Source organism: Bos javanicus, chromosome 11 (assembly GCF_032452875.1).
Source record: "Bos javanicus breed banteng chromosome 11, ARS-OSU_banteng_1.0, whole genome shotgun sequence".
Lineage (NCBI taxonomy): Eukaryota > Metazoa > Chordata > Mammalia > Artiodactyla > Bovidae > Bos > Bos javanicus.
Genome location: NC_083878.1, coordinates 102,723,177 through 102,745,188, shown reverse-complemented (window position 1 = coordinate 102,745,188; position 22,012 = coordinate 102,723,177). Strand labels below are relative to the sequence as shown.

Here is a 22,012-nt window from a genome sequence, read left to right as displayed (position 1 = left end):
CCTGAAGACACATGGGGATGGTTGGTTGCAGAACAGTGTGAACGTGCTCAACGCCACGGAACTATATACACTTGAAAACGGTTAAAATGTAAATTTTACTTTATGTGTAGTTTTTGTTGTTGTTGTTGTTCAGTCACTCGGTCGTGTCCAACTCTTTGCAACCCCAGGGACTGCAGCACACCAGGCTTCCCTGTTCTTCACCATCTCCCTGAGTTTGTTCAAACTCATGTCCATTGAGTCAGTGATGCCATCCAACCATCTCATCCTCTGTCGTCCCCTTCTCCTCCTGCCCTCAGTCCTTCCTAGCATCAGGGTCTTTCCCAACGAGCTGGCTCTTTGCATTAGGTGGTCAAGAGAATTGGAGCTTCACCATCAGTCCTTCCAATGAATATTCAGGGCTGATTTCCTTTAGGATTGACTGGTTCGATCTCCTTGCTGTCCAGGGAACTCTCACGAGTTTTCTCCAGCAACATAGTTCAAACCATCCTGCTCAAACCTTTATTTTTCACAGACACAGAGAGTGAGGGTGAAGCCCAGAGAATCCCACCATCTCGTGATGAGGATCTCTGATTTCCCTTTGCCACAAAGTCCAATTATTTTTTGATCTTCCAATATTTTTGCAAGATTAGTTTATTATGAAACATTTCCAAAAGGAAAGCGAATGAAACATGTCTAACGAACACGTATATACCCTCTTCTGTTATTCAACAATAATTATTTGCAAACTGTGCATTATCTTTCTATATGCATTTGTAAGTGTATATAAATGTGTTTTCGTTTGATAAAACATTTTTAAGTTATATTGCAGACAACATGACACTTTGCCCATTAATACTTGAGCACATATCTCCTAAAAACAGGTATTCTTACATCATCACATAGCTGTCATGATCGCACCTAAGAAAACCATCAATAATTTCCTGGCATCACTGAATATTCAGTTCATGCTCAATTTTATCCCCAATTTGCCCCAATTTTCTTCTAGAGTTGCTCTTTTAGAATCAGTTTCAAGCATTGCATTTGCCTGCTTCTTTAGTCTCCTTTTGAGCTTTCCCGGGAGGCTCAGCGGTAAAGAGTCCACCTGCTGATGAAGACGACTCAGGACCGATGCCCTGGAGGAGGAAATGGCACCCACTCCAGGACTCTTGCCTGAAGAATCCCCATGGACAGAGGAGCCTGGCGGGCTACAGTCCATGCGGTTGCAAAGAGTCAGACACGACAGAGCGTGCACGCACACACACTAGTCTCCTTTATGATACTAATAGAACAGTGCCCTCATCCCTTTCTTTTGACGTTGATTTTTTTCCCCCTAAAAGAACTCAGGCCAATTTGGTAGAAGGGCCTGCTCTCTAGATTTGTCTGTTTCCTGGATGTGCTGTTTAACCTCGGAGAAGGCAATGGCACCCCACTCCAGTACTTCTGCCTAGAAAATCCGATGGACGGAGGAGCCTGGTAGGCTGCAGTCCATGGGGTCACTGAGGGTCGGACACGACTGAGCGACTTCACTTTCACTTTCATGCATTGGGGAAGGAAATGGCAACCCACTCCAGTGTTCTTGCCTGGAGAATCCCAGGGACAGGGGAGCCTGGTGGGCTGCCGTCTATGGGGTCACACAGAGTCGGAGACAACTGAAGTGACTTAGCAGCAGCAGCTGTTTAACCTGTTCCTCCCTCCCATGTATAGTGGAAGTTAGGGCCAAGATTTGATTTAACTCAGGTGAGATGTTTCAGGCAAGGGCACTTCTCAGGTAATGTGGGCTCCATGGCATTGGAGGTCCCTAATGTCAGACTGCTCCACTTTCATGATGTTTGGTCACTGGGTTAAAGGGGCGACAGCCAGCTCCCCATCATAGACATGAGTTGACATGCAACCTGTGCATGTGCGTTACGTCACTTCAGGTGTGTCCAGCTCTTTTCGACCCTGGGGACTGGAGCCCACCAGGCTCCTTCATGCATGGGATTCTCCAAGCAAGAATACGAAAGGGGGTTGCTGTGCCCTCCTCCAGGGGCTCTTCCCGACCCAGGGATCAAAAGAGTAAGACTTTCTCATCATGCAAAAATCCTGCTCCCCACAGCCTTCTCCTAACGGGTTCGATCTCCACTGATGCTTCTTGCTTGAATCAACAGTTTCATTGTTGGCTGGAAATAGTGAGCCTTCTATCGTTCCTTTTGCATTTATTATCTGGCTTTTTTTCCCCCAGTAAAGAAGAGCTTTCCCTAACTCTGGATGAGCCAGAATTCTTCCAAATATTAGAGTGTAAATGACGTCTTTTCTTTTTAATTGCTGATTACTATAGTAAGGTGTTGGCATAACTGGATCTTTTAAATCTTCTCTCCTTTTTTCTCCTTAAATTTGAGTTATCACTATGAACCCGTGGGTTTGTATTTTTTAAACGTTTTACACTACAATCCAGAAATTCCTTCTTCTGGTCCGTGTGTTAGTTTCCGAGTGCTGCTCTAGCAAATGACCACAACAGGGCGGCTTAAACAGCAGAACCACATTCTCTCTGTTTCGGAGGCCAGAAACCTGAAATCAATTGCATTTCTTCTGGAGTGAGCTTTCTTTTCATGTCTTTTGCCCTCTTTTTCCATGAAATAATTGGGTTAGAAAAAGATTTTAAAGAGATACCTCTGTATCAGGAGGCTTGTTTGTGAAATAAGTTGCAAACACTCCCTCTCAGCTGTTTTCTGTCTTTGCTCGTTTCCTTTTCTTTCCTACCCAAGGGGTTTTGTTTTGTTTTCACTTCGTTTTGGAGGTTGGCTGGTTTATCAGCCCTTTCTTCTCTTGCTTCTTTCTAGCCACTTTCAGAAAGGTTTTTTTCCCTCTCCATGAAAACTCACCTGTGTTGTTTCCTTCTAGCACTTTTATGGCTTCACTTTTGACACGTAAGCGCTTTGACCCCTCTGGAGTTTTTTTCCGGTATCGGCTGTGAAGCAGGGATCCAGATTTATCTTTTCCAAGGAGTCCTGGCACCGTCTTCAGGACAGGCCCAGCTGGAATAAAACCTCAAGTTGTGGATGCTTCTCCTCTGGAGGGCAGGGAAAAGGTAGGGTTTCATGGTAACTAAAAGACTCCTCCTGGACATGGAGAACCCCGTGTAATGTGGTGCTCCACATCGTAATGCGAGGGGGATACAGAGACCTGGTTGGGGGTCTGGGTGAGGAGGTGGCCTGCCCAGGAGAGAGGGAGCCCAGGATTTCAAAACTCCCATCCACAGGTGTCAAAGCCAAGATGGAGCCTTTTCCAATATTCAGCAGACAACTTTCTCCTCTCCTTTCCTCAATTCTCAAACCTTCAGAGGACCCTCTTTGCCCCCTCACACAGTTCAGGCTTTTTTTTTTAAACCTCAGGGCCCTCCATGTCCTGCCTTTCTCATCTCCCATTCCATGTATATCTTAAATATGACCACTGATCAGCCAACGAGCCTTAGGTGGTCTCACCTTGATGCCTTCTTGAAAACTGGGTCTTCCTCCTGTAAAGCCCACCTGCCTCAACACCATCAGATTCCTGATTAAAATGGAAGCAAAGTCCAAGTCCCAACCCCACCCAAAGGTTGCCCTTGTCACTCCGAGGGCACCCACTCTGCAGGGTGGACCTGACTCTGAGTCACAGCACCATGGGCCCCCTTCTGTCTCATCTGCTGGGCTCCGTGCACCCTAAAAGCAAGTGTAGGGGATTGACTAGTGCCCTCCTCCAATTCATGTCCACTCAGAACTCAGCATCTGACCTTATTTGGAAGTAGAGTCTTTATAGATATAATTCAGTTCAGATGAAGTCATATTGAATTATTGTGGGCCCCAAAGCCGATGACTGGTGTTCTTATAAAAAGAGGATAGGAGGGAGTCCCTGGGGGTCCAGTGGTTGAGAATCTGCCTGCCAGTGCAGGAGACACGGGTTTGATCCCAGGTTAGGGAACTAAGATCCCACAAGCCACAGGGCAGCTAAGCCTGCGTGTCACAACTACTGAAGCTCGAACGCTGAGAGCTTGTGCAGCGAGAGAAGCCACTGTAATGAGGACCCAGCGCAGCCAAAAATAAAACACATGAATGAATAAATCTTAAAAAACAAACAAGAGGAAAGGACACACACAGGAGCGCGTCGCCTCTTTAACCCAGTAACTGAGTCTGTGCCTCGTGAAAGCGCACAGGGAGAGAGGGCAGGTGGGGATGGAGGTGGAGAGTGAAGGGATACAGCTCCAGGCCAAGGGGCATCATCAGACATGGCGGGCGACCCCCGGAAGGCAGGAGAGAGGCATGGAACCCCCCCGTCAGAGCCCTCAGAGGAAGTCAGCCCCGCCGACGCTTTGGTTTCAGAGTTCTGGCCTCCAGAACAAAGGGAGAATACACTGTCATCATTTGGCCATGCCACACGGCTTGTGGGATCGTAGTTTCCCGACCAGGGATTGACCTGGGGCCCCAGCAGTGAGAACACCGAGTCCTAACCACTGGACCACCAGGGAATTCCTTACGCTTGTGTTATTTAAAACCAGCCTGTCTGTGGTACTTTGTCACAGCAGCTGCAGACAGTGGAGCTCGTGCAAGGAGCTCATGCAAGTGGAGGGAACGATAATGCCAACATTCACTGGTGCCCACACTTTGGCACGTGCTCTGATGAGCGTTTACACAAGTCTCTCACTGGACAGTCCTAACGACCCTCTGAGTTGGGTATTTAAGGCATTGGTGGCATCCCTCTTGTCTAAGCATAGAAAAGGAAGCTTGGGGACTGGCCCAGGCCACACAGCAGGGCTGCAGAGCCTGGGTCTCCGCTCTGCCCGTCCCCCTCTGTCCTCCTAGGCAGCCTGCTGCGTGCACTGCACACCTACGGCCGCCATGCCACCTGTCCTTTATGAGTAAGTGTTGGAAAAGGCATCCTTGAACAAAACCTCAAAAACCCAGATCATAAGTCAAAAAAGAAAGAAGACGACAAGAAGGAGGAGGGGTCGATAACACCAAAATTAGAGTCGCTTTTTCAATGAAGTACAATACAGTAATAGTTAATAGGACAATAACAGATGGGGTTTTCAATGAAGTACCATACAGTTATAGTTAATAGGACGGTAACAGATGGGGGAAGACACTGGAAATATCTATAGTCAATGAAGGACACATTTCTGTGTGTTGGAATTCTGCAAATCAACAAGGAAAAGAGAGTAACTCTACTAGAGGAAAAATAGTCAAAAGATAAGAATTGGCCATTTGTAGAGGATGAAACCTACAAGACTAACAAGAACATAAAGAAATGCTCCATCTCATTAATAGAGAGAGGCAAGTTAAGAACTGTGGTGTTGGAGAAGACTCTTGAGAGTCTCTTGGACTGCAAGGAGATCCAACCAGTCCATTCTGAAGGAGATCAGCCCTGGGATTTCTTTGGAGGGAATGATGCTGAAGCTGAAACTCCAGTACTTTGGCCACCTCATGCGAAGAGTTGACTCATTGGAAAAGACTCTGATGCTGGGAGGGATTGGGGGCAGGAGGAGAAGGGGATGACAGAGGATGAGATGGCTGGATGGCATCACTGACTCGATGGACTTGAGTCTGAGTGAACTTTGGGAGTTGGTGATGGACAGGGAGGCCTGGCATGCTGCGATTCATGGCGTCGCAAACAGTCGGACACGACTGAGCGACTGAACTGAACTGAAGTTAAGAAGAGAACGTATCACCATGATAGGCCTATTATACTTCACCATTGAAGACTGTTGGCAGGAATGCGGGCATTTTTGTAGACTTCCAGTGACTGTAAACTGGGGCAGCCGTCCTAGAGAACACTCGGGTGGTGTTATCTCAAGTCTGTAAAATTTCTGGGGGTGATGGATACGGTTAGTACCTTGGCTCTCGTGATGGTACCATAGGTGTATGCCATGTTCGAAGTCATCAAGATACAACATTAACCTTTTGTATATCCATTATACCTCTGTAAAGCTAATTTTTTCTCTAAAAACAACAAAAAAGAGTAAGTCCATGAATACTCTATGACCCACCAGTTTTACTCCTAGTTATGTAGCCCAAAGAAGTTCTCAGCTGGATACATAAGGCAACAGGTGCATGCGTGTATGCTAAGTCACTTCAGTCATGTCCAACTCTTTGAGACCCTATGGACCATAGGCCGCCAGGCTCCTCTGTCGTGGGGTCCTCCAGGCAAGAATACTAGAGTAGGCTGATCCATGCCCTCCTCTGGGGGATCTTCCGAACCCAGGGACTGAACCCACACCGCTTAGATCTCCAGCACTGGCAGGCAGGTTCTTTATCACTAGCTCGACCTGGGAAGCCTCAAGGGAACAGGTACGCCGAGGTTTATCACGGGTTTTTTTCTGGTGGGTGTTGGGTGTCATTCCACAGGACAAGTGAGAGTAGACTGGGGGAGACCCATATCACTGACTCACTGTCAACAGAAGCTGCTGGTCGGATTTATTCAGAGCAACGTGCATGGGCTTCAAAACAGTGCAGAAGCAGATTGCTATCTATGACATGATCATTTACATGAGTTAAAAATATATGCATACATTTTTATACATATATGTGTCCATTCTGACAGTGTTAGACAGTAAGGGGACAATGACGAGACTGGAGAGGCCAGGGCTGCGAGGGGCCCTCGGGGCTACTCTCTGAAACTTGGACTCCATCCTCCAGGAGATTGGTGACCCCCAGAAAAACATCTATTTCTGCTTTATTGACTATGCCAAAGCCTTTGACTGTGTGGATCATAGTAAACTGTGGAAAATTCTGAAAGAGATGGGAATACCAGTCTCTTGAGAAACCTATATGCAGGTCAGGAAGCAACAGTTAGAACTGGACATGGAACAACAGACTGGTTCCAAATAGGAAAAGGAGTACGTCAAGGCTGTATATTGTCACCGTGCTTATTTAGCTTATATGCAGAGGACATCATGAGAAACGCTGGGCTGGAAGAAGCACAAGCTGGAATCAAGATTGCTGGGAGAAATATCAATAACCTCAGATATGCAGATGACACCACCCTTATGGCAGAAAGTGAAGAGGAACTAAAGAGCCTCTTGATGAAGGTGAAAGAGGAGAGTGAAAAAGTTGGCTTAAAGCTCAACATCTAGAAAACTAAGATCATGGCATCTGGTCCCATCACTTCGTGGCAAATAGACAGGTTAACAGTGGAAACAGTGTCAGACTTTATTTTTTTGGGCTACAAAATTGCTGCAGATGGTGACTGCAGTCATGAAATTAAAAGACGCTTACTCCTTGGAAGGAAAGTTATGACCAACCTAGATAGCATATTCAAAAGCAGAAACATTACTTTGCCAACAAAGGTCCGTCTAGTCAAGGCTATCGTTTTTCCTGTGGTCATGTATGGATGTGAGAGTTGGACTGTGAAGAAGGCTGAGCACCGAAGAATTGATGCTTTTGAACTGTGGTGTTGGAGAAGACTCTTGAGAGTCCCTTGGACTGCAAGGAGATCCAACCAGTCCATCCTAAAGATCAGTCCTGGGTGTTCATTGGAAGGACTGATGGTAAAGCTGAAACTCCAATACTTTGGCTACCTCATGTGAAGAGTTGACTCACTGGAAAAGACCCTGACGCTGGGAGGGATTGGGGGCAGGAGGAGAAGGGGACGATAGATGATGAGATGGCTGGATGGCATCACCGACTCAATGGACGTGAGTCTGAGTGAACTCTGGGAGTTGGTGATGGACAGGGAGGGCTGGAGTGCTGTGATTCATGGGGTCGCAAAGAGTCAGACACGACTGAGCAACTGAACTGAACTGAAATGAAAGCAGGGGGCTGCCATGCAGAAAGCTGAAGCAACAGGACCCCTCAAATGGATAAACCTGTGACACTGAAAAGGATGTAATTTTGACTAGTGGGGTCCTTCCAAATGCCTTCAAATCTAACTGCATCTGGAAGGACAGAAATCCAGCTAAAACTAGCATCAGCCAAAACAGTCTTCCCTTCATGAACTCAGAAGCCCAGGGTAAAGCTGGCCTCAGGGACTTCGTAAAGGGGAGAAGTCCCTTGAGGGGAGAACAACCAACATTTCTCTTTTCATCTCTTTCTCTGTATCTTTTCCATCTTTTGGCTAGAGCGTTCATGGAGCTTGAGGTAGCAGAGGGAGAAGGGGAGGGCCACTTCTCCCTAGCTTTATCCTAGTTCAATGACCCCAGAGGAAAGACAACAGCTCTTTCAGCATCCATGTATAAAGACTCAAGGAAGCACCCTGATTGGCCCAACTTGGGTCACATGTCAACTGTGCCAATCCCTTTGGCTGGATGCTTGGGACCTGGGATTGGCCAGATGGGTCCAGCTGCCTGAGGTTGATGCTGTGGTCCCAGGATGGGGAGGGGGAGCTGCTGCCCAGGCAAATGCACAGGTGTGCCTCACACACAGCAAGTCAGTGCCACCTGCCTCCGAGGGCTCATCGCTTCTGTTCTGTCACTGAGTGTGGACAAGATGGTTGGAGAAAGCCTGGCCAGAAGCTCGTGCCCTGGAGAGGATCCAGGAAGGTACGTGGAAGATGGTGGTCTGATTAACATCTGTCTGAGTGCTGAAGAATGGATGCTTCTGAACTGTGGTGTTGGAGAAGACTCTTCAGAGTCCCTTGGACACCAAGGAGATCAAACCAGTCCATCCTAAAGGAAATCCTGGATATTCATTGGAAGGACTAATGCTGAAGCTGAAGGTCCAATGCTTTGGCCACCTGATGCGAAGAACTGATTCACTGGAAAAGACCCTGATGCTGGGAAAGATTGACGGCAGGAGGAGAAGGGGACAACAGAGGATGAGATGGTTGGATGGCATCACTGACTCGATGGACGTCAGCTTGAGCAAGCTCCGGGAGTTGCTGATGGACAGGGAGGCCTTGTGTGCTGCAGTCCAAGGGGTCGAAAAGAGTCGGACATGACTTAGTGACTGAACAAGTCAATGACAAAATCAATCCCAGAAAAGCAGAAAATATGGAGCCAGCCCATGAGCAGGGGCAGGGCTGCCTCTGCCTTTCTTCCTAGCCTCCTCTTCACAAGCCCCTAGCGGTCCATATTGAGAGAACTATTACCATTCTTCTTCCAGATATTGTATAAACAGTAACAGTGCAGTTATGGTCCCCTTGAGGGCCAGAAGCTGATGAGGCTCGTGTATCACTGCTCCCTTCCACGGAGGATAGCATTCCAGCAGGATGAGGTCACTGAGCCAAGGAAGAGGGGGGTGGGGAAAGGGGATTCCTGGGCTGGAGCTCTGGCGTCGTGCCCGTCCCCCGACTCCATCCCTCCTGATCCCTGGTGGATTCACAGTGTGCCCGAGTCCTTGCCACAGTGCTAATGCCAAGGCAGGAATCTGCTCCTGTGAGATGGTCTGTGGACTAGGGAAAGCTGGGCACGCCCCTCTTCTTCTCCAGCCCTTCCATCTCTGGGTCCCACCTGACCATGCTGGGTACCTACACCGAAGTTAGCACCGGGTGGACTCGCCCCAGGCAGCGATTGGATGCCAGCTGAGTGCACTGGGAAATGCTAACAAAACTAACACTTATTGAAATAGACTTTATGCTGGTTACATCTTAAGGTCTCACTGAATCCACCCCAAATCCCTATCCTGTAGGCATCATGATTAATATTAAAACCCCTACGTTGCAGACGAAGAAACGAAGGCTCAGTTCATTAGCATGATGGCAGAAACCTGTGTTCACACTCTAGTCTGTTTGAGCAACAACCTCTTGGCTTCCCCAGCTGTCTGCAGGCAGGGTTGGCTGGTGGAATTCCCAAGTCAATGCCCACCTGCCCCATTAGCCAGGATGGTGATAAAGGCTGTGCACTGCTCAAGGGCCCCCAGAAGTGGGTGTGGGTGGCTAAGGGCCAAGATCCTGCATGGCTCTGCTCACATGGACTGTGGGCCCAGAGGAAAGGCTTTTTTCTAATGCTCTTGGGGCCTCTCTAACCCTACAGGCTAACAGCAGTCCTACCTGGGACCACGCTGGGCCTCCTGGAACCCTGGTCACTCTCACAGTAGGCCCCTTAAGCCATATGCTGCCTTGCCTTGTGACCCAAATGGTTCCCATGACAAAACTTGTTGTTTCCATAACTCACCCAGAGTTATGTCCCGGTGCTAGCTTCTTTTAGTTCTTTCCTTCCCAACTGCCTCTCCCATTTCTATTTCATAAAACCTACCTTTCCTTTAAGGCCTAGCTTGATGCGCACTCCTTCAGAAAGCCTTTCAGATACCTCAGACTGCGGCCTCTCTCACCCTGGTCCGGATCAGTCACAGCGCTCACCATAGTCTGCCTTCGAGGACCATCATCTTGTGAGCATTTACCCTGCGTGGGTCACTGTGCTTAAACACCCTCCGTACTTTATGTCCCTGAATCCTCACTCCACTCGTGTTATTATGCCCATTTCACAGCGGAAGAAACTGAGGCTCAAAGGACTTCAAAACTTGTCCAGGTTTACACAGCTAGGGAGGGGGCAGGGCAAGGATTGAATGAAGGGGTTGGGCTTTGAAAGCAGCCAGCTCTGATTATGGTGGTTTTCCACAGATGTCGTGACCGGGTGTCTGAAATGCTAGCAATCTGAGGGGCAGAAGTCAGTGGGATTCTCCGCAAGCCCTTCGCCCACGGGGGTCATTGGCTCCTTGGGAAACAAGATGGAAGCTCTGCGGTCAGGCACAGGGAGACCCTCGGTTGGGGAGTATCCGGGTGTGCGAGGCTCGGGAATGCAGGAGGCGCCCCAACCACACCCAGCTCGGCCAACTTGTTTACGCCTCTTGCACAGCCCCTCCCGCCCGGCCCGGGTCACGTGACCGCCTCCCCGCCCCTAGCTCTCTCGCGTGGCTCCTCCCCGCCGCGCCGGCCCTTCTTTTTGCCTCCTTCGGAGTCACAAGATCTCTCAGCAGCTCCCCTTCGGAATCCTTCCGCCCGTCCCCGCCTCCCCGCCCCCCCACACCCCCTACCGTACAACTCCCCTTGGCTCTTTCTCGACCGGTTAGCACCACCAGTAATGAGCAGAACGGCCCCTTCTTTCGAAAGGGGCAGGCGGCCACGGTCGACGGTCGTCGGATTCGAGGTCGAGGCGAGGCGCGGGTGGGGATTCTTTTTCGTGGCGGAGGCTGCAGCGGCAGTGGACATTTCACGACGGGGGGGAGGTGCTGTACGTCCAAGATGGCGGCGCCCTGTAGGCTGGAGGAACTGTGAGGTAAACAGCTGAGGGGGAGGAGACGGTGGGTGAGTACGGGGGTGTCGCCCCTTCCTTTTCGCTGGGGTCTTCTCGGGACGGTCCCGGCACCATGACCCCAGTCTGGGAAGCCCTGTGGGGCTTGGGCAAGGGGCTCACTTGCCGGGGAAGGGACCCCGGGAAGGGGGGGTTCGGAGAGCTTTCCCCTCCCTCTTATTACTCGCTATCTCCGACGGGGCCTGACGGGTTTCTGGGGGAGGAGAGGCGGCCCCGGCCGGCACTTGGCCCCTCCTCGGCGGCGGAGGGGACCGCTGCACCCCCCCAGGCCGCGGTGTCGAGGGCAGGGGGTGAGGTGGGCCGCTTTGCCAGCCCCTTGCTCGGTGGGGTGACAGGTTCCCGCGGGGTGCGGAGAGCCGAGGAGAGACCCTCCGCGGGAGAGGCAGGTCTGGATTGGGGGGTGGGGGCTGGTGCCAGGGCTTGATGAGAGGGGTCAGGGGTGGGGGAGGCGGGGAATGAATGGAGTCTGCCTGTGGGCATCGGGGACCTGCCCGGACTCGGTGTCTCCGCAGAAATTTGCAGGAGCGTGTGTGCCTCGCTCCAGGTGTGCTTCTGGGTGTTTAATTGATGGCGAAAGACAGTTACCTTCCAGCCGGCAGAGGTGATTCTTAAGAGACAGCTATTTGCAGAGCCACTCCTAGACGCTCATTCATTCATTTGAGGAACTGGAGGATGAAGAACCGGCAGTCAGAGAGCCCTTTGAGAATTAAAGCCCTTTCTTTGTGTCTCCTAGTACAGAGTTTTGCTTCTGGCGTTCTGGGTTTGGAGGGGTGGGGGTGGGGGCTTTGGAGGGGGCGCGGTGCTCCTGACACCAGCAGCTTGTTGACGGAGCACGCACTGTGGAAGGGCTCCGCAGTCGTCACCTCCTTTAGCCCTCGCGACAAAGGGGAGAGGCAGCCACCAGGAATCCCTCCCATTTCTCAGATGAAGAAACTGAGGCCCAGAGAGATGAGGGTACCGTGCCCCAAGGTCACACCTTTAGGATTCTGTGAGCCAGGATTGGACTGGATTCTGATTCCAAGACTGTGCTCCTGTCTTTGTTTGTACTTAACATGATTCTCGTTGATCTGTTAATAGATCAGATCTGACTTGTCATTCTTTCTGATCAGGTGATTAGAGTTAATCAGTTGGCCGGGGTTTGTGCATAAGTGCCTGTGTGTGCGTGCTTAATTTTGAAGAGGGGCCCACTTGCTCACATACTTTAGCTTTTGTTTGGGATGGCAGTGTTGTGACTATAAACACGGTAGTCTAAATTAGGCTGGAAAGTATTTGATGTTTTCATAAAACCAATGCGTTTACTGCAGAAAGAAGCTGTGCTAAAGTCCTTGCCGGATTTTTTATAGAAAGCATAGAAATAGCACTTCACTTGACACAGCCTAAGCTGGTAAAAGTACTAAAATAGAATAATATTCTTCTGAGATACTTGGATTTATAATTTGGGGATCAACTTGGAGTCCTCTGAATTTGCACTTGTTGATGAAACGGGGCTGTAAATTTCGAGAAGCATTATAAAACCCAGCCTTGTGGGAGCCCTTGATTTACTGAGCAACCACCTGTGATTCTTAAGTTGAACATTCCCTAGTAAACCTGGAATATGCAAATGTGGAAACTGATTTAAGGTCGTATGGGGAAATGCAAACTTTAACGGTCGTGCATCAAGCAAATGAGGCGCCTCAGAAACAGTGAAACATCCTTTGCTATGGCCCTGGGGAGCTGCAGAATCTTCCTCTAACCACCGGGTGTAAACTTAAAGGGTGTTTATAGAAGATGTAAATGGAAAATATCGTCTTACTAAAGTTAATATCTTACGCCAAACACTCTTACATCAGGTGCATGAAAGGGCAAATGATGTAAGCTTTCTCTGCTTCATGCATTTCCTGGTGTCATAGACTTTGGTATGTTCCTAAATTCCTAGTTAGAGAGATTCCTAGGCAGCTACCCACATTCTTGTTTTCCGTTGAATTGGCGTGTCTCAAATCCTGTGACTCAGTTGTACTCTGCCTGATTGGATTCTTAAGAGGGAAGACATCCCAGTCTGCGGGTGTAACATGATGCCTTCTGTTCTCATTTGTGAAGTGAAACCAAACAGTCTTGACTGGGACAGATCAAATGTATTCCTGTCTGTAGAATAATGAAATCGCTGGAAACGAGAAATCTCTTATCAGTAGTGTCTTTCAAACCTTCACGCACAGGTAGTTTGCATATGTCGCTGAGGACACCCTGGGTATATATTTTGGAAGAAGTTATAGGTGATTCTGATGGCACCAGAGGTTGAGGACCAGTGGCTGAAGTTATCAGTTTGGCTATTTTTCTTTTAATTTATAATTCACTGCAGAGGCATGTCTTGAAATGGCTCCTAAGCTCTGGTGTGTGTAGTGGGGGTAAGTCAGGGGCTCTAAGGTACAGCTGACTTGATCTTCAGGCGTCTTTTAAAGTGTGTTAAGGCGCAGGTGCCATTCTTTTCCGGGTCCTAGGGCCTTGGTGGACTAAAATTAACTTTTCCTGGAATTAATTAGGTATTCTTGACTGCAGATGAGCCACATACAGCAATACATCAACCATTTCAAGCTTTTCTAAAAGTTACATAGATTTCAAGTCCTTTGGGGGTTCAGGTAAACATTCTGTGTTGATTGAATCAGGTGTTAAATGGCTTTATAATAACTAAGCAAACCAGCAACTTTTAGCTTGACCTGTTGAGTTTTTATCCTTTCCTATCACATTTTAGAAAAAGATATTCCTTGTAAGTGCCTAATATTATAAATCTCTTTGAGAGATTAGTTTTATTGGTAATAGTTTTGTTTATCAATTAAGTAGCTGCAAGCATGAAATAAAAGTGTACTCAATAGCATTGAAACCTCTACCTTTAGCTTTTTGCTTTAAAAATAAATATTTATAATTGGCATATACTTAAACACTAAAATTTCCCCTCTCATTGTTTCATATAGTTTGTATATGAAAAAAACTATTTTTTTTCCATTGGTCTGAAGAAGGTTTCAGCCCATTTAAATTGGTCTAAAATTACCATCAACAATTTTAGATTATCCCTCTTCTGCTTTGCTTTTTTTAAAAAAATTATTTTTTTTATTGAAGGATAATTGCTTTACAGAATTTTGTTGTTTTCTGTCAAACTTCAACATGAATCAGCCATAGGTGTACATAAACCTGGTTTGCTTTTTAAGCCTGTAGTTCCTAAACATTAGTAATTTAATGTCTAGTGTCTATTTTTGGGAGGGGGGAGAATGAAAAAAACAAAAACAAAAAAACGAAAACTTTCGTGTATATAAAACATATATAATCCCAGGACCTTGCTTATTTCTTCTTACTTCTCTTGCGTAGTACTAACTTTTTTTCTATACAGGGAAGCAGCAAAAGGTAACAACACTTTTAAAGGTTGAATGAATTCAGGTTGTCATCTAATGAGTAAAGTGCCTTAAAAACCTAGTTTTGATACAAACAAGACATGATAGTTACTGGCCTAGAATTCACAGGTCACCTTCTAAAGGAAAGATGATGGCAGTAGAGCCCATGAAGTATCTGAGTGACAAGGGATAATTTTACTCTCCTGTTGGTGATGGAGGGCACACTGGGCCGCAGTGAGAAAGAACAGATGTCATGACCTTACTGTCTGCAGTGGTTAAGATCTGTGGTGCTCTGAGTACAGAGCACACAAGCACAGCTGAGAAACATGAAGTGTATCCATTTTAAACTACAGAATGACTTTATCAATGTTTCAAATATAAGTTAGTAAGTGTTGACTTCTAAGCCTTATGTACCTAGCAGTACATTTTGTGTAGTAGTAATATTGTTATAATAAAGTTTGTATTTATTGGCACAATGCCAAACAGTGTGCTAAAGTTTTTGACATTCCTGATCCTGTTAGCTCTTCCCGAAACCTTGCAGGGACGTGATAGGGAGATGAGAAAGTGGAGGCTTCAGTAACTTATTCAGTGAGTTGAGCTAGGATTTGAACCCTGTTGGTTGACTCCAGAACCCACACATTTAATCTTTCACTTGATAAATGGTCTGAACTGCTGAGCTCATAACTAGTTGAAAGGTCAGTGGTTCTTAAGATTTGGAGGGCCTCAGTTCTCCTATGAGAGTTTGTGGGAAGCTGTGGACCAAATAGCCTTTTCTATCCCATCAGCTCCAACAAAATTCACACAGATAAGAAAATTTGAATAGGACCTTTCAGACCCAGCCTGAAGGCCAGGTGATCATTCCAAATAGTTTACTGCTCTTAAAAATTGAACTCGGGCTTTCAGAAACAGAAGCAACCCACAGATAGGAAAGGCCTAAGTCTTTTAAAGATGGACTATGTGCTGCTTGTACTATAAATCATTTTGTTAAAACTTTTATATTGAAAGGTTCTTTACACTTCACTGGGAAATCAACCTTAGGTGTCACATTAAAAGACGTTATAAGTGGAGAACTCAGGTGTGTAACTTGCTAAATGCTTGTCAGGCTTAGCATTCAGTCCCTGTGTACCTTTATCACCTGGCAGAATTCCGTTCGGCTTTTTTCCAAGGTTTATCTACTATCTATTTTTTGTTTCCTTTTTAACCTCAAAAGTATATATATGTGTGTGTATATATATATATATATTTAATATTTCTTGCCTTCCCCCTCCTTCCTAGACTAGTGGTTCAGTGGAACCACTAGTCTGGAAGACCCCACTTCCAGATTCAGAGGTCTCAGACCAGGCGTAAATCCCCAAGTGATGGGTGTTGCTGGTGTGAGGACCACCTTTGAGACCCACAGGTGTTAGTCCTAGACTATCAAAGCTTGTGCCCTTATTTCCTAGGAGTTTTCTATTTTAGTCCTTGAACTTGAAACCTAAAGAAAACTTACAGTTTGTTCAGATTTATTTTAAGAGAAGCTCTGTATTTTGAAACATGACACTTGGTTTATTTTCTTGGTAAATAATTTTGTTCATGCTAATAGAAAGTTAAATCATAAGAAACATAGTTTATAGATGAGGTGGTGGTTGCTGTTGTTTTTAGTCACTGACTCAAGACCTACTGTTTGGAACCCTATGGACTGTAGCCTGCCGGGCTCCTTCTGTCCATGGGATTTCCCAGGCAAGAATACTGGAGTGGGTTGCCATTTCCTTCTCCAGGGGATCTTCCTGACCCAAGAATTGAACCTGCTTCTCCTGCATTGCAGGCAGATTCTTTACCGCTGAGCCACCAGGGAAGTGCCTTATATTATAGAAGACGTACACCTAACCAAAATCAGTGTCTCTCCCTGCAGACAAGATACTAGAGGATCCACCTATGAAATAGGTTATATGCTCCAGCAGATTGTCCTTTCGGGTCCCTGATGGCTAACATTCTGAATGGAGTACCTGGAGCTCCTCCTCTGTTTATACAACCTTGAGAGGGACCACACTGCTGAGACCATTTAAATCACACGTGACTGTACATGCTGCCAGGTTTTGCTCTCAGCTGTCTCACTTTCACACACTTGAGTGGTATTTCCCTCCGTGCAGAAGTAGGGAGGGGAGTTGGAACTCGTGTCTTACCTTTTTTAGATGCATTTGTGCTGAAGTCAACTTTATTCACTCGGTAGAATATTCCTGTAAGAAATCACCCAAGCGATACGGAGCCAGAGCCCGGCCTGAATGTATAAAGGTATACCATTGACGTCTTACTCCTGTCCGTGCCATCGGTGTAGTTTCCTCTTCTGTCTGTGCTGCACTTGATGGCACAGTCCATCTGTGCCTCAACCTGTGTCTGACTTGTCTCTGAACTTTCTTAGATAAAACCTCAGCATAGAAAACAAGTCACAGTGAAAAGACGTCTGCCTACCTTCATTATACCTGTAGTTGTTTTTACATCATGGACAAGTTGTACAAAATTATCTTAGGCGATGTGATACATAGTTACATATTTTATGTGGATTGTGGTTCTGAAGAGTCCCAGGGGTGAGAAGGCCACAGACTTGATTTTCCAAAAGTCCGAATATTCAACTGATATTTTCAGATAAAATGCTTTCTAGAGGCATTTGGGTACCTGCCACGAGTGTTTCATAAAGGTGTGTGCAGCTCTTAGCTCTCTCAGCTTGTAATGCAGATATGCTAGCACAGAGATGCGTGAAAAAATGTGTACAGGTCCTGCTGATGCCACCTCCACATGACCGGTCCAGCTGGAGTCCGTGTGTGGCCCTGTGTACATAGGCCATCTCTCTGTAAACACCTGAAGAATGAAATGAAGGTGAAATGTGAAAACAACTTGGCCTATGCTCCTCCTGCTTAATCTCAAAACACTGAAGCACGAGCTCTCATCTTCTTGCTGGAACCTGCCGTTTATTTTTATTCAGAGAGACGTCTTAGTTGCCCTTGTAGAAGGGCAGTTACCGTGTTGCTTTCAGGTGAGGACACCGCTGTGGGGTCAGACATCAAAGAGGAAGGGTCTAGGTCTGAGGGCATGTTTCCTTTTTAATTTGGCGTCTGACGGTAAGAACATGCATTGGCCCTGTTACGCTCTGACAGGTGTTTCCATCCGAACCCCTCAGGGGCACACATTTTTGAGGAGGGTCTTTCCATTCCTCACTTCTAAGCAGGAAGTTCACAGGTCACATGATTTTCCCTAGTAGTACCTCCATGGGGCAGGATTTAAATATAAGTGAACAAGTAAACACTTCCAAATATAAATAATGGCAGGCAGCCCTTGACTCGCCAACACTCACTACCATTACCGTCTTTTGGCATGGTGATAAAGACGTAAATGTTAGTGTTGAGCATTGGACAAAAACCGTTCTCACTTTCTATGCCAGTTTCTTTATCTGTGACAGTGACCCTGGCTGGACAGGCTACGAGGTCACATCTGGTATTACATCCTAATTTTACCCTTGCCTTAGATGTTCCTCTTCAGGTAAAACATCCAACTGCGGTTAATTGCAAGAGGAGTCTGCATGACTCACTGGACTCACAGCTGATTCTAACATTCTCAAGATTAGAGGCTCCAGGGTTTTGACTGCAGCCCTTCTGGTGGAGTGACTGTGGCTGGGCAAGCACTGCTGTCTGAATGGTTGCCTTGGCCTCCTCGGAAGGCCAGCCTCTGCCCAGCTGTGCACACACACTTGGAGTATGGTGCCGAGGACCGCTCGTATTAAATGCCTAGAATGTGTTCCACAAGGAAAGATAATTACTCCATCATCTGAGCATGAAGTTTTAACTGTGAGAGAGCTGCCCGACACACTAGTTCAACTTTGGCCAGGATCATATATTGAAGGGCTTGCTTCTAGGCTCTTCTCTGTTGAGTGTAATTAGGCCTATATTGTGTATGAGGTTCAGCTGCCAGGTCTGCGTCCCACCCTGGAATGGCTACCGAAGAAGCTGGTGAACTCTTTGTTGACTCACACGGGGTGTATTTGCCCACTGGGTGCCGGACGCTAAATAGGCCCTGGGTGTCCACCAGTGGGCCCAGCAGGAGGTCCGAGTCCCCATGGAGCTCACAGTCTAATCAGGCTGTACTAAATGTAGTTTGAAGGATCCACATTTTAAAAAGCAAACTGTATATATATCATGTTAAACATGGATATTTAATATAATTTAGAAAGGAGAGCAGGAGAAGAAAACAGAAAAATGCTGGCTGTTCTCAAATATTTTATGTTTGTCATGCAGAGGGATTAGGTTAAGGTGGTGCTGTTTTGAAGGCCGAGTTCAGCTTTGTACATTTATTTAAGAAATATTCTGACCTCTAGTCATTCTGTCAACAAGTCCCAGACTCTGTGGCAGCTGCAGGAGATACAGTGCTGAAGACGCTCCTGTCTTTCCTTGCCTGGAACTCCTGTGCTGGTGATAGGGACATGCTCAGTAACTCATTGCACTTATTTAATTGGGTCGTGGTCAGCGACACCAAGAAACACAGGCTACAGAGAGCACGTGCTGCACCTGACCTGGTCTGGGCGTGAGTGGAGGGAAGTGAAGGCTCTCTGAGGAAGCACTTGTTCAAGCAGAGAATTTGAGGGTGAAGACTGAGCTCGGGAGCGGGTAGAGGTCGGTGAAGTGGGGAGCACACAGGTCAGCTGAGAGAAGGTGAGGCTAGTGGGGCAGGGTCGTGGGGGCGGGGGCTTATGGGGGACCAGGACGTGCTTCGTGCCCGGAGCTGTTCTTACTCCTGGGGTGCCTTGGGTAGTTACTCTGCCACACGCAGCATTAGGAGGCAGGTGCCGCGCCTCTTCTCTCCGTACAGATGACAGGATCTAAGGTTAGACTTTAGAGACATGCAGTCAGCCAGCCAGAGTTGCACGGCTGCTCAGTGGCGGAGCCTGGGTTTTTTCCTACTCCGAGCTCTAATTCTAGAGCCTGTCCTGCCCGTGCATTTACTGCCCACTCATTTATAGCTCTAAAAAAGACAGTTAGCAAAAGGTGGACTTTACAAGTTCAGCGCAATAGAAAGAATTTCCCGCAGCCAGCTGTTCAGAAATGTAGATGGGGAGAGGCCCGTGCACCCAGTGATTCCGAGTGTTCATTCCAGTGGAAACCAGGTGGCCACCTGTCAGGGATGGGGCGGAGTGGGAAGCCAGTGAACCCCGACCCCCCTCTGACGGCGTCCGGGATCTCACTGCAGCGTGAGATGGTGATTTACAGATATGTGTTTTTTCTCTCCAGTGACCATGAAAAATACCAGGTTGACAGCACAGAAAACTGAAGTACCAATTGTCCCCAGAACAGGTAAGGTGTAAACTCAGTGCAGCGGCTGTGGGGAAGGGAGGGGAGAATCATTTATCTTGTCTGTGGTTGCACTGGTGTGAAGAGGTTTCTTTGCATTCAGGGTGTAACGTATGATTTTAGCTATTTGCCAGTAACTGGACCGTCTGTGCCGTGAAGTAATTAGTCAAATTACCGGTAATTTATTAACGGCTTATTCAGTGCCAGGCATGGTGTTAAGTGCATTCTGTGGTTATTTGTTTTCCTCTTCACAGCCATACCTTTGGTGTGTCTTCATTTTGCAGATAAGGAATTGGGCTCTGAAATGTTATATAATTTTCCTAAGGTTGTATGGCTGGTACTTGCAACTCAAATCAGTTCTGTCTAACAGCAAAATTTGGTTTTAACCACTAAATAAAATTGAATCCTGTGTGTTTTGAGCAAGCCATTTAACTAGCACAGAGGTTCTCAACCCTGGCTGTGCCTTAAAAACCCACATGGGTCTATAAAACAAACCAGCTGTCCTGTCTGGACCCTGCCCCATAACCTGCTTTGGAGTGAGGCCTGGGCTTCAGGACTTCATAGTCTCTTCAGGTTATTCTAGTGTATGAGCTAGGCTGAGGACCCTGAGCTAATGAGTTAGCATTTACATCTTAACGTGGCTTTATCTGTTACTTGTCTTAATCAGTTTTCTGGGGATGAGATATATGCTATCGTGGTTTCTAAGAGCTGGAGGATATCCTTCCTAAATACAGGGATCTGGCATGTCTGTGGCTAGGAGTGGAGCCTGAGTGGTCCCTGAGCAAGATTTTGAGTTTGGAGGCAGGAGTGCGCAGCGCAGCGCTGCAGCTTTCTGTCTGCAGGAAGGGCATAAGGAAGATGGGAAGGCATTTCGTCCGCTATCTTTGTACACAGACGGCTAGTGGGATTCATCTGATGCCTCCCTGGTTGCCCTTTGCTGTATTGTCACTGTCTGCCTCATCTTACCTCATAAGAATTACGAAATAAGGTTTTTTTTGCCTTAAAGCTTGCTGTCTGTTCACAGACAGGGTCTTAATACAGATTGTAGACTCAAAAGAAGGTGGAAGAAGCGTTATTCCCTCACGAGTACGGAAGACTTTCTGAGTTTGACTTTTCATTTTCAAAACAAAATTTTTTTAAATTTTTTATTTATTTATTTTTGGCTATACTGAATTTTCGTTGCTGGACGGGCTCTCTCTAGTTGTGGTGAGCAGGGATGTCTCATTGCGGCGGCTTCTCTTGTTGGGGAGCACAGACTCTAGAGTGCATGGGCTTCAGTAGTTGTGGCTCACAGGTTCATTTGCCCCGCGGCCTGTGGAATCTTCTGGACCAGGGGTCAAACCTGGGTCCCCTGCACTGGCAGGTGGATTCTTAACCTTGGGCTGGTGGTCCAAGGAAGTCCCATTTTCAAGCGTTTAATGGGTACTTCACCCTGTCCGTTGTTGGAAGGCCACTGAATATGTATTTGAACCCAGTGTCAGATGGTCCTTTTCATATCCTCAAGGCCCAAGCTGAATGTCACACATCAGAAACCTCAGATGGTATTAAATATTTTTCAGTATTGCACTTGTTTTGTGTTTCAGTAGTCATATTGTTAAAGTTTGAAATTTTAATGCAGGAAAAGTACTTGGTCAGCACCGTCAGCTGCTGGATTGCCCCTGTGTTAGCGGGTGTGTGATTCTAGAAAGATGTTCCTCTTCAGCTGCCGCTTTTAGTCCCATCACTAACCTTTGTGGACAAAGCAGAATGGAATTCAGGAGAGTTTCTGGTAAATTATGTTTTAGAAGGAACCTGTATCTGGGATTCATAACTTGGTCAAGCCTCAAGGATCCTTCACCTTAAAGCCACCTTAACAATTATTGACAACCTATGTCAGTCATCTTGAAAAGCTTTTTGTTTAAATTTTTAGACCCCATAGACACAAAATACAAGACAAAAACTACAAGAACTTGTCTTCCTATAACGGTTTTGTAAAATCTGTTTTGAAATTTTTTGATTAGTGAGTATAAAATGTGTTTGAGTATTTCATTTTTTTCTTAACATTTTTTTTTCATATTCTTTATGTTTGACTTGAAGATGATTTATCGTGGATATTGTTGACTGTGGTTTGGGTTTTTAGGTAACAAGCTGGCATTTTATTTTTAATTCACCTTCACAAGACG

The 22,012-nt window shown here is 46.8% G+C and overlaps 1 protein-coding gene across 3 annotated transcripts in view; it reads left to right on the top strand.

Annotated features, from left to right (window-relative positions):
• Positions 1–10,888: 10,888 nt before the first annotated feature.
• The window catches only part of TSC1 (TSC complex subunit 1), a 52,469-nt gene continuing 41,345 nt past the window's right edge, over positions 10,889–22,012 (top strand). The window contains exons 1-2 of one of the 3 annotated variants that reach the window (XM_061433953.1): positions 10,889–11,169; positions 19,791–19,853. The gene's annotated coding sequence lies outside the window, so the exon portion shown is untranslated. The remainder of the gene's footprint in view (positions 11,170–19,790; positions 19,854–22,012) is intronic. The other 2 variants (XM_061433952.1, XM_061433951.1) reach the window with 2 other exon arrangements.